The 9,652-nt window shown below is 53.2% G+C and overlaps 2 non-coding genes across 2 annotated transcripts; both read right to left on the bottom strand.

Moving 5' to 3' along the window:
- Positions 1-7,215: 7,215 nt before the first annotated feature.
- TRNAP-AGG lies at positions 7,216-7,287 on the bottom strand. The gene has a single exon. It is a non-coding gene; the product is annotated as a tRNA-Pro (tRNA).
- Positions 7,288-9,356: 2,069 nt separating this feature from the next.
- TRNAP-AGG lies at positions 9,357-9,428 on the bottom strand. Its single transcript has one exon. It is a non-coding gene; the product is annotated as a tRNA-Pro (tRNA).
- Positions 9,429-9,652: the final 224 nt, after the last annotated feature.

Here is a 9,652-nt window from a genome sequence, read left to right as displayed (position 1 = left end):
CTGGCTGGACAAAACATCTTCACCTTTAAGCAGTGAGTTGCGGTTACTACCTTGTGGGTAATTAAGGTGATGGGGTGTGGAGAGTCACCTTAATTACCCACAAGGTAGTAACTGCAACAGGAGACCTAGGGCTTGTGTGTACAGGGCAGCCCTAGAGGAATCTAAACACCTGCCAGATGAGGGCCCATGGACAGGTCCAGTCTGTTCAGAGTGTTTTGCCCATCCGCCTGGTCTGACATCCCCTCAGCTCATTTCTCAGCGAGCAAAGCACCAGAGCCGCATGCCAGCAAACACCTTGCTGGGCGCCAGTGGCTGAGTAAGGCAGGTCCCAGGCACTGCCAAGGGCATTCAGCAGGGGCTGCAGGGCGCGGTCAGTCAGAGTACAATGGGTGTGTACCTCTCCACCACGGTTATAGGGGCTCTCTGCCTCAGTTTCCCTGGCTGGTCAATGGGATTGGCTCCCCAGCTGCTCTGGAAACTCCAATGCTACTGGGGCAAATGACGGCCAGAGCAACAGGCACCCAGATGGGAGTCCAAACCTTCACCCCATGAATGTGTGGGCAGGGGCGGAGGTGAGCAGGGGCGGAGCTTCAGGTGCATGTGAGTTGGGGAAAGGGCTACTGGTGGGGCTTCCGGGGAGAGTGGGGGAGAGCGGGGGATGGGCAGGATGGGGACGTGGAGTTGCGAGGGTGCCTGTGCCCATGGAGGGCTCTCCACAGGCCCCGGGGAGGGTACCCTTTTGGGGAGGTGGTGGGCCAGCGTGGGAGGGATGATTGAGGCTGCACCTCAACACCTGCATCAGCTTCGCTGACCTGGCAAAGGCTCCCCTGGAATGATAAGATGCCCCCGGCTGTGCCCCTGCCGCTGCCATGGGTGCCCCGCCTTTACCCTGTCTCTCTGGCATCAGCACCCCTGCTCACGTGCCAGGTCCTAGGTCTCCCCTCGTCCAGGGGTGAGCCCCACGGCTCTGCGATGCGAGATGGGAGCCCCCAGGCTCCAGCCCCGCTGTGTCTCCCCGGGCTCAGAGCTCAGCACCTGGCAGAGCGGTTGCCCCTTTGGGAGCGACGCAGCCAGCAGGGATTGGCACGACAAGCGGACACAGGAGTATCTTGTTCATCAAGCCCCGGCGCTGGAGGGCATATTATGATTTTCTTTGATCTGGAACCATTTGTTTCCAATACATCTACTCGCTCCTCCGCGAGTCTCTGTTCTTCGTTAGATAAACGTCCTTGTTTTCACTCTCTCCAAACCTACACGTGGTGTGTCCAGCGGAGCGGGGAGCAGTGAATTCTGGGAGCGCCCAGCGGAGCAGAGGCTCGGGAGTGTCGTGTCCTGACGCGGGATATCGCGTCACATTACGGTGCCCCAGACTTAACCCTGCGGCTCGCAGAACACAGCATGTGGCTTCCGTACCCTTTGTGCCCCGAACTCTGGCCATGTTTATACTAGCACTTATGTCGGCAAAACTTTTGCCGCTCAGGGGTGTGGAAAAACCAACGCCCTGAGCGCCATAAGTTTCACTGGCATAAGCGGTCATGTGAACAGCGCTAAGTCGGTGGGAGATGCTCTCCTGCCGACATAGCTGCAGCCACTTGTTGAGCTGGTTTCATTATGTTGACAGGAGAACTCTCTCCCGTCGGCATAATGCGGCCACGTGAAGGCTCTTACAGTGTTGGAAGCTTGTCAGTGTAGACGTGGCCTCAGTCTCTAATAAATGCCTGAACCTGCACTGGATAATGAGACCCAGCTGCTATACTCAAAACTCGAAAAATCCCTGGCATGGATCATGGAATAAATTCTCCATACCCACAAGAAGGAGCTGGATTGTGCACGTCGCTAACCTTAGGCCTGGAGAGAAGGACTTAGTTGGTTTTCGTCCTGCTTTGAGCAGGCGGTTGGACAAGATGACCTCCTGAGGTCTCTTCCAACCCTGATATTCTAGGATTCTATGATTCTATGACTTATGGTGCCCGTGGCCAGGGGACTCAGGGAGCTGGCCTCTGGCAGCACAGACAAAGTTGCCTTGTGCCAAGGGCAAAGCGAGGCACCTCGCACCCCTGGAGACCACCAGGAAGTGTCACAGTCTCCCCCGTGAGAGCAGCTGGGGCTGGAGTTCTTCATCCAGGTGTGACGGGGAGGACTCCCCATGCTGCTTCAGTGAGGGCTGGAGTAGGCCGGGCAGGTCCAATCAGCCAATGAAGCAGCAGACGAGGGAGATAGAGGCTGGGCGAAGAGCCTTGATTAAAGGGGAGCTCACCTGAGCAGAGGTGGGCTACGCTCATGTAAACACAGGAAGCTGGCAGCAGCAAAGGCGGCTGGGAGGAAGTTTGTGGTCACCCTCTGTTTAGTAGAGAAGGAAGGAGGGAATCCTAGGGAAGAGTAGGCCCCTGGGGGCATGGCCAGGAGGGAAGGGTGGACCCAGAAGAGAGCAGGGTGGAGAAGGGAGCCTGTGGGACACAGAGCAGAAAGCAGCCCAGGGGGCAAGCAGCAAAGCTGGGGACTGAACAGACCTTGGCTGAGTGTTGTAAGGTCCCTGAGCTGGAGTACAGGGCAGGCCCGGGTTCTCCTACATGCCCCTGGGGAAGTGGCACTGGCGGGGCAGTGAGCTGGAAGACTTCCTGGGTCTGCAGGAGTGACAGGGTCAGGGCACTAGACATGAGGACTGCTGGACACCCCTTGAACAGAGGAGACTTTGAAGGACTCTTCAAAGGGGGGAGCGCTGAGCAACCTGGCCGGAGGGCTGAGTCACGGAGAGGCAGCAGCAGCTCCTGGAGGAAGAGAGGACTGCAGACCGAGAGCGGGAGTTGGCGTGTGACCGCAGGAAGGGGTGTTGACCTCACAGAGCTAATCCCCAGAATGGCCAGGCACCACCCTCACAGCATGTCAAGCAGCCCCACCCCACCGTGAAGCTGTCTTTACGTTCCCAGCCAGTGTGGTAGACATCTGCTAGGTTGCCTTCAAGTGTTCCTCACAGATAGTTTTCATTGTACTTTGGGCATAAGCTCATTTGCCTCCAGAACAGATGATTGGTCTCTGTGGTGGAAGATCTGGGACAGAGCGGGAGGGGTTTCAGATGGTTTTGCTCACTGGGATTCTGGAGCTGCCGTGGGAGCTTCAGCCTAAATTCGTGTCTGTACAGGGAAGTCTTCTTGACAGTGTTCTTTATGCTATAATTATACAGGTATCACAAACCCAAAGACGGCTTCCGTCACTTGCCTTGTGAAACTCAGTGTCCACACTGCCCTGAAATTAGTGCACAGCATTCTGGGCAGGTATCCAAGGTGGAATCTGTGGCCACTAGGCTCATCGCACAATGGGTCACATATTGCGGTGAGTTAAGGGCCACCTTCTGGCATTCTGGGGCTTCTTCAAATTCTCCCCATTCCTTCCATGGGATCCCATAATCAGTCTGGTTTTCACTAGCCGGTCCCATTTTCAGCCTGTTTCAGTTTCAATACAAACGTTCAAAAATGGCTGTCGGGCCACACGGAGGAAGCCCGTCTGGGCAGCGTGATCCTGACAGTTATTAATATAATCAAGGTGCGCCAGGTGGATGGGCGGCTTTGGAGTAGATGGGAGATTGCTGCCATCATGCTTCCAACGACGCCACATGGATACCACTAGGGGAGAAGGATGAAACCTGGCAGCTGCTGCTGCGTGTACTTTCCTGAACCAGTGTCTCTGGGTGGAGCACGGATTATGGGCTTGGCCAACCAGCCCTACCTGGTGAGACAAAACAGCATGGGTGCAATGTCTGTCCTTTTGCAGTTGAGAAAGTTAAAAGCGTCTCTGTTTTCTGGGCTCTCAAGAGGCTGCAGGACAGGGGGAGGCTGGTTCCAGCGAACCTGTTTGCTTCGTCATAAGCTCCAGCATCCTTCCTTGCTTGTCCCCTTTTTTTTGTCCGTTTGGTCCAGGCATTCCCTGGGAAACTGCTCAGAATGTTTCCGGCTCTTCACTCTCTTGTCCTGGCCCTGCTGCACGTGTTCGGTCAGCATTACCGGGAGACTTGTTTTTGTAATTTTGCTGCTGTTCCTTAGCTTGGATACGGCGCTGGGAAAATCCCAGAAGTGCCCCGCCTTCTGCATGCTCTTTGCTGATCTTAACGTTCCAGCGACCGCTGGAAAGATGGAACTGAAGGCACTTCTCTGCCCAGAACATCCAGGACCACCTGGAAGCAGGTGGCTATTGTGGATTTGGGGTCTGTAAACTTGCCACAAGCTAGAGTTGCAAACCGTTGCGCTTGGGCTTGTGCCAGCATTGAAACAGACATTTGATCAATATGCCCTCCAGAGCAGCGGTGAGTGCCCAGTAACCAGATAGGCCAATCCAGACGTGAAGCAATGCAGTGTGGGATAGCAGTGGGAGGACTTCTTGACGCCGTATAGTAAATTCCAAATGGGGACACGTGCCCATGAGGCTGATGGTGGCATATCTCATTCCATAAGAGTTACGCTGCTTCCAAAGTGGTTTAATTATACAAGGATAAGATGCAAGGTAAAGTGGGGAAATGTCCCTTGTGTGGGGAGGGCAAAGCAGGTTATGCTGGAAAAACTAAAGTGCCACTAGAAACCTTCCCATGTCGAAAAGATCTTAAATCTCCTTATAAACATCCCAGAGATCCTCCCTGCAAAGCCAGTGTACACTGGGCCTAACATTCCTGACATTTTCTAAGAGACCAATACAGGAGGAAAACTCCTCACAAAAACCTTTCAGCCCTTCACTACACACCAGCCAAAAAGTAAAAGCCCAGCTTTTAACAAGCCCTTTGCTGGTCACCTCTAAGCAAGCACCAAGCCAGGGGGGGCATCTCTCCATTGTCAGCACCTGGTGCCTCTGCATGGGCAGGTGGTGAGTTCGAGTCCCATGCTGTGCTCAGATCCACAGATGATAGTGCATGCAGGATCAGAGGAGGTGCTGGCTCGAGCCCCCACCAGCAACCTGGGACAATTACACACCACCCCAGGCGCCTCTGAGAGGCAGTACTTCCTGTCTCGCAGAGCCTGTGTGTAGGAAAGACACTTTTCATGGAAGGAGGGAAGTCACCCGACGTTAATGAGGGAAAATGCCACAAGCAGGATTCATAATCATAAACCTGTGAGCAGGACAGCGTGCGGGGGGCAGTCACCTGCTTCTCTACTGTGACCTCTGCAGGTCAGTCTCTTGAGGTTTGTGCCCAGCTCTTAGTAACTTTCAGCTCTCCGGGACTGTCATCTCCTAATGGGGGAATTTCAGAAACGCTGTCCCACAACAGGTGATTTCGGCTCTAGTGAGCACTTAATCAAACAAACGACTCCTACTGGAGCCTACTTAGCTCTGTCTTTGAACAGTGGGGTGGGACAGGTTAAACCATGCTGGGGGCAGAGGCTCTGAGAGAGAGCCCACACCTCCTGGGTCCTCAATCAGGATAGGCAAAGCCCAGTTCTGCTGCCCTTTACTCATACACTAAAGATAGCAACATTGATAACAACTGTGACTCTCTGTGCCTCAAAGCAACACCCTGGCACCCCCATATTCACCACTACCATGTAATTATGATATGTTTTGTACAAAGTATGCCTTGTAAAGTATCATTCTAAAAGTCTGGATCTGTTGAACATTAATACCCTGTTAGATTGTATGTGCTATCATTGTATGGGAAGTAATGAGGTTTTGCTATGTGTGTGTTACTGAAATATGTTCTGAAGTTGGAAACACCCAAGACCAGCCTTTCAGGTACAGCAATGAAGAAGCTAGACAGTGCTAATGACCCCATTAAAGGGAATCCACATGCCCAAGGACTATTTCAGGAATTGTTTACAATGGAGGCTTCCCAGAGGGAGCACGTAGGCAATGGAGGATGCTTGACCAGGGTGGCGGGACCCTCCATCATGAGCAAAGATCTTTCCAGAAAGCTGGAAGAAACTATAAAAGAGGGGAAGTGACACCATCACTTGGCCTCACTCCCCTTACAACACAGTACCCAAAAACATCAAAGGAACAAAGACTGAACTGGGGAAGGAGGTCCCAGGCAGGAAAGAAGAAAGTCCACCAAGCTTTCATGCCGGAGTGTGCTTTTGTCCAAAACTAGCCACTGTGCTATACAGGAGGCCTGTGATATCCGGGGTGGTGGCAGTGGGGGTCAGACTAGATGAGCTAATGGTTTCTTCTGGCCTTAAAGTCTAGAAATCTCTGAAAACCTGAGTGTGGCACATTGAGCAGCCTCTGATGTTTTCATGAGTAGCCTGCTTGATCCCCAGAGCGAGCAGTGAGTGAGTGGGGTGATACAGGGCGAGCAGCTCAAACATCCAAAGGGGCTGACCAGGGGCAGGACATGAGCCCTGCAGGGCAGGGGTGGGTGTGGCAGTGACATCACAAGGGCCTTTTGCAGCACCTCAGCTGATTGGTCAAAGGAGTTTGGGAGGCAGTGACCTCACAGAGAGTCCATGACAATGGCCAGGCAGGACAGGCTGCAGGGCAGGGGTGACCTCAGAGACCCCCAGGGCTTTACTGCCACGAGTCTCCTTCCCGAGGTCTCCCCTTGAGGACTGAGGGAGAATTCAGGTTCAGGTACGTGAGCGCGAGGAGGAGCCTCTTCGGAGTTTCCCCCTTTCCCACTGCTAATTTAGCTAGAAAACGGTTTGGAACCTGTTCAGCCTGAGCCATCTGGTGCCGGCCAAATTCTGGGCATGGGAAACTCTAGGTTAAGGGGGGAGAATTTTTTCCCCACCTAGGCCTTTGTTCCTTAAAGTCACTGAGGACATTGCGGTTTGTATCTCTTGTGTTTTCCCTTTTCCCTACTTCCCTCCCTCCACTGGCAAGGAGGGGGCTGCTCTCCCGCCCTCGTTGTGGGAGGCCCTCACAAAGCGATGGGACAGGAAGAGTGCTCGGACCGTGATCCCCACTGGGGATCTGGGTCATCCTTTGGGCCAGGTGGTGAGAACCCTCAGCCTTCTGCCCCGCAGAGTTTCAACGCTGATTGGCTGAGCTGGGGGCTAAAGCTGGACTCTTTCTACTCCATCAGTTTACCTGACACCTTAGAGAGTCAAACATAGAATCATAGAATATCAGGGTTGGAAGGGACCTCAGGAGGTCATCTAGTCCAACCCCCTGCTCAAAGCAGGGCCAATTCCAATTTTTGCCCCAGATCCCTAAATGGCCCCCTCAAGGATTGAACTCACAACCCTGAGTTTAGCAGGCCAGTGCTCAAACCACTGAGCTATCCCTCCCCCGAAAAATGGGCTCGTCCGGGATTTGAACCCGGGACCTCTCGCACCCTAAGCGAGAATCATACCCCTAGACCAACAAGCCAGTTACTGTAGATGCCGTAGGTCTCCTCCTGCAGCAACACAACGGGCCTGTTCCCAAGAGCCCTTCCTTGCCGCTGAGTCCTGATGGCCTTTCATCAGGGCCAGGTGCCTGATAGACAGTCATCTGCGCTACATGGGCTCTTTGCTTTTAAATTACCTTCCCATACGTAGCCTGGGCCCAGATTCCCCTTAAAGGGACCAGCAACCCTTTGACACCTCTGCACTGACATTCGTTTGTCTACATGGAGCTATTTATCTAGGTTTCTCAGTTGCTGCCCATCACCATAGTATCTGAGGGCCAACTATCCGAGTGTCATTTGTCCTGTGCAGAGGCAATCTCTGTTCCCCCTTAACGAGAGACTGACTGTTTTGTTCTAATTCAATATAAAGGTGCATGAGCGAGAGTGAGCAGGGGCTTGTTTACACTAAAATGTTGTACTGCCTGATCACTACTAGTATAATTAAAACGCTACAATCTCCCTAGTATGGACACAGGCATATCAGTATAAGGGGGCTTTATGCCAGTGTAGTGAGGGGAATAAGCTACCTCGGTATAATGCACTTTTATGAGGATATAACTGTGTGCACAGTAGAAGCTGTGCTGGGACAACTATTAAGGTAGATATAAATAATGCATCCCTACCCAAAATAGTTATATAAGTACAAAGAACTGTGTGCAGACCAGGCCTTTAAACTTTAGGAAACACCAGAATGAAGGCTGCTTGTACAACCTTAGCAGAGTGTCGGTGTGCGTATGTTTTATGATACAGACTCACCTGTGTGGCCTTGGGGTCAATTCCCTTCCCCTCTCTGCATCAGTTTCCTCCAAACTACCAGGGGAAGTGGTGGTTTCTCCATGTCTTGGTGTCTTCTAATGAAGACTAGATGCCTTTCCGGGGTGTGCTTTGGTCCAAAACTAGCCACTGTGCTATACAGGAGGCCTGTGATATCCGGGGTGGTGGCGGTGGGGGTCAGATTAGATGAGCTAATGGTTTCTTCTGGCCTTAAAGTCTAGAAATCTCTGAAAACCTGAGTGTGGCACATTGAGCAGCCTCTGATGTTTTCATGAGTAGCCTGCTTGATCCCCAGAGCGAGCAGTGAGTGAGTGGGGTGATACAGGGCGAGCAGCTCAAACATCCAAAGGGGCTGACCAGGGGCAGGACATGAGCCCTGCAGGGCAGAGGTGGGTGTGGCAGTGACATCACAAGGGCCTTTTGCAGCACCTCAGCTGATTGGTCAAAGGAGTTTGGGAGGCGGTGACCTCACAGAGAGTCCATGACAATGGCCAGGCAGGACAGGCTGCAGGGCAGGGGCGACCTCAGAGACCCCCGGGGCTTTGCTGCCACGAGTCTCCTTCCCGAGGTCTCCCCTTGAGGACTGAGGGAGAATTCAGGTTCAGGTATGTGAGCGCGAGGAGGAGCCTCTTCGGAGTTTCCCCCTTTCCCACTGCTAATTTAGCTAGAAAACGGTTTGGAACCTGTTCAGCCTCAGCCATCTGGTGCCGGCCAAACTCTAGGCACGGGAAACTCTAGTTTAAGGGGGGAGAATTTTTTCCCCACCTAGGCCTTTGTTCCTTAGAGTCACTGAGGACATTGCGGTTTGTATCTCTTGTGTTTTCCCTTTTCTCTACTTCCCTCCCTCCACTGGCGAGGAGGGGGCTGCTCTCCCACCCTCGTTGTGGGAGGCCCTCACAAAGCAATGGGACAGGAAGAGTGCTCGGACCGTGATCCCCACTGGGGATCTGGGTCATCCTTTGGGCCAGGTGGTGAGAACCCTCAGCCTTCTGCCCCGCAGAGTTTCAACGCTGATTGGCTGAGCTGGGGGCTAAAGCTGGACTCTTTCTACTCCATCAGTTTACCTGACACCTTAGAGAGTCAAACATAGAATCATAGAATATCAGGGTTGGAAGGGACCTCAGGAGGTCATCTAGTCCAACCCCCTGCTCAAAGCAGGGCCAATCCCCCAATTTTTGCCCCAGATCCCTAAATGGCCCCCTCAAGGATTGAACTCACAACCCTGGGTTTAGCAGGCCAGTGCTCAAACCACTGAGCTATCCCTCCCCCCAAAAATGGGCTCGTCGGGGATTTGAACCCAGGACCTCTTGCACCCTAAGCGAGAATCATACCCCTAGACCAACGAGCCAGTTGCTGTAGATCCTCCTCCAGCAACAGAACGGGCCTGTTCCCAAGAACCCTTCCTTGCCGCTGAGTCCTGATGGCCTTTCATCAGGGCCAGGTGCCTGATAGACAGTCATCTGCGCTACATGGGCTCTTTGCTTTTAAATTACCTTCCCATACGTAGCCTGGGCTCAGATTCCCCTTAAAGGGACCAGCAACTCCTTGACACCTCTGCACTGACATTCGTTT

The sequence above is a fragment of the Chelonia mydas genome, chromosome 1 (assembly GCF_015237465.2).
Source record: "Chelonia mydas isolate rCheMyd1 chromosome 1, rCheMyd1.pri.v2, whole genome shotgun sequence".
NCBI classification, from domain to species: Eukaryota; Metazoa; Chordata; order Testudines; family Cheloniidae; genus Chelonia; species Chelonia mydas.
This window is presented reverse-complemented; position numbering and strand designations above follow the sequence as displayed.